Source organism: Rhinoderma darwinii, chromosome 5 (genome assembly GCF_050947455.1).
Source record: "Rhinoderma darwinii isolate aRhiDar2 chromosome 5, aRhiDar2.hap1, whole genome shotgun sequence".
In the NCBI taxonomy this organism is placed as follows: domain Eukaryota; kingdom Metazoa; phylum Chordata; class Amphibia; order Anura; family Rhinodermatidae; genus Rhinoderma; species Rhinoderma darwinii.
The window spans coordinates 233,300,606-233,303,130 of record NC_134691.1 but is presented as its reverse complement, the minus strand read 5'-3'; the positions used below and the strand labels follow the sequence as shown (position 1 = coordinate 233,303,130).

General features: G+C 47.6%; 1 non-coding gene across 1 annotated transcript; it reads right to left on the bottom strand.

Moving 5' to 3' along the window:
- Positions 1-358: 358 nt before the first annotated feature.
- On the bottom strand, positions 359-549 carry LOC142654374 (U2 spliceosomal RNA). Its single transcript, XR_012849019.1, has one exon. It is a non-coding gene; the product is annotated as a U2 spliceosomal RNA (small nuclear RNA).
- Between the last annotated feature and the right edge of the window lie 1,976 nt (positions 550-2,525).

Here is a 2,525-nt window from a genome sequence, read left to right as displayed (position 1 = left end):
CTCCCCTACTCCACTCCACTATTTCACTATTCCACTACTTGACTGTGGTGCTGGCTGCATCAATCAGTGGCTGTGGGCTGGCGGACAGGATGGCTCAGGTGCAGCTCTTGAACTTACCTAGGAGGTGGGACAGAGGAAAAGAGAGGTGAATGAGCTGTTCCAAATTAAAATGCTGGAAACACAGAAACAACACAAGAGGTGGCAATCAATTAATGGCATTTAATAATGAGGTCATTATCACGCATTGTACAACAGGTGTTAAAATAATGGGATTAAAAGAGAGATCCAACGTGCAAGAAACAAACAATGGCAAAAGCTAAAAGAACTTTTCACATCTGATTTTAGTCAACACATAAGGAAAGGGTGCACCGATCCTGGAGATACTGCAATACCAGGTCAATGCGTGGAGTGGACAGAGCAAGCTCTATTTCCATCTCCCTGTTCTAAAAATCCATTAAATATATGGTTCCCAGATAGGGGACTTAGCAGATATTAAACTGATAAGAACAGATTTTTACATTTTAATTTTTTTAGTTCTTATTCAGCTATTTCTTTAAAAAATCTGCAAAACAGAAAATCGCTTCAGTTCAAACATCTTACAACAGGACATTCCAACGTCTTAAATTCCACCAGCTTGAGGCTTTTGGACCCACTCTCTTCTTGTCCAACAATTAGAAGACGTAAATTTCACTTAGGGCCAGTTTTATACAGCCTTTCTCAGAAATGGTTTCTCTTTTGAACAGTAAGATGTTATTTTTTTTAAATGAAAAAGCTTTATTGACAATCAATCGTCATCATACAAACATTACTGCGACGCAGCGCAAGCCATGAAGCAGTAAATAATAAATAAGAAAGGTAGCCAAACATAACATGACCGTAAAATACACAGTACACGCTAACCTATGCTATACATTACACCACATTCTACACTAACATTCTTGCATTCACTAAAGCCAAACAACAAAGAATTACAGACAAGTGATGGGGGGGGGAGTGGGTAGGAAGTGATGGGGGGGGGAGTGGGTAGGAGGGGATAGGGGAAGGGGGATCACAGGCCCGAAGCTTTATTGAAAGACAACACATAAGAAGGGAGAGTGGGGAGAAGGGGAGTTTCAGTGCTCTTCCTCATCGACGTCCAGGCTGTCCCAGGTGGAATAGTCTCTGAGCAGGCTCTGGATCAGCCTGCGGCAGTCCTGGACGGACACACTCTCTCTCCGCAAAATTAGACGATTCCTGGCAAACCATATAGCGCCCTTAAAACAGTTCATAAGGCGCCAGGCCTCCTGGATTGCTCCATCTGTGTTACTCCCAGGAAATTGTCCGTAAAGTACCGAGCGGTACGACAGTCTGTTCCTGGGAACTGAGTCCTTAAGTTCGTGTTCCAAGGCTTTCAACAGACCCTGTGCAAAGGGGCACTGCCAGAAAGTGTGCAAAGATGTTTCCTCCGAGAAGGGGCCGCTGGGGCAGTACCGGGTCTTGCACAGGTTGCGGGCATGCATGAATAACCTAAGAGGCAGTCCTCCCTGGATGGCCATCCATGAAATGTCCTTGTGCCCGTTGGTCAACCTGCCAGATGACACGTTAGTCCAAACAGTCTCCAACGTGTCGGCATGAAGCCCTGGAACAGACTCCAGCGAGTCCTTTGCTCTGATGTGCTTGTGGATCGTGTTAGGTTTCCACAAGTCGGGCTTAAGACCCTCCAGCTGATGCTCCCTCACAAACCGGACAACATCTCCGTAGAACCAGGGAGCATGCTAGTTGTAAGGGAAGGAGCTGTCCCACTTGTCCCAGCCAGAGGGAAGGAGGAAGTAGCGGGACATGGCCTTGTCTGCAGAGCCGTTTGCTGTCCTTAAAGTCCTACGAACACAGTCGCATGCAAAAGCGATCCGCAGCAGAGTATACCCTTCCCACCTTTGCGGGGCTCCTTGTACATAACAGTCCGCTTTACTCTGTCCATTTTCGAGCCCCAGATGAAGCAAAACACAGTCCTGGTAATGGCCCTTGAGACAATGGCAAGAGGGGGCCATGCCTGTGCAGTGTATTGTAGCACAGGCAAGACTTCATTAAGTAGGACCATTGCTTTGCCCTCAATAGTGAGTTGTCTGAGGCTCCACAGTCCGATTCTTTAATTAACTTTGGCCAAGCGTTCTTCCCACGACTTTAGGGCTGCACCTTCCTTCCCGAACCAGACTCTCAGAATTTTGATGAAGTCCAGCTTGATGGTAAATGGGAAGGAGGCAGTAGAAGGCAGATACCATTTTCCGAAGAGCATAGCTTCTGACTTCCCGTAGTTGACTTTTGCCCCTGAAGCGCGTCCGAACTCCTCGCAGGTCTGGACGAGTGCAGTCACCGAGCTCTGGTCAGCGCAGAAGACGGTCACATCGTCCATGCACAGCGAGCATTTGACCTCGAAGTGTCCTGGACCTGGTGCGGTGATCCCTCTGATCTCTCCATTCTGCCGGATAGCCTCTGCGAAGAGCTCTATAACACAAACAAAGAGGACAGCCTTGTCTAACCCCCGACAA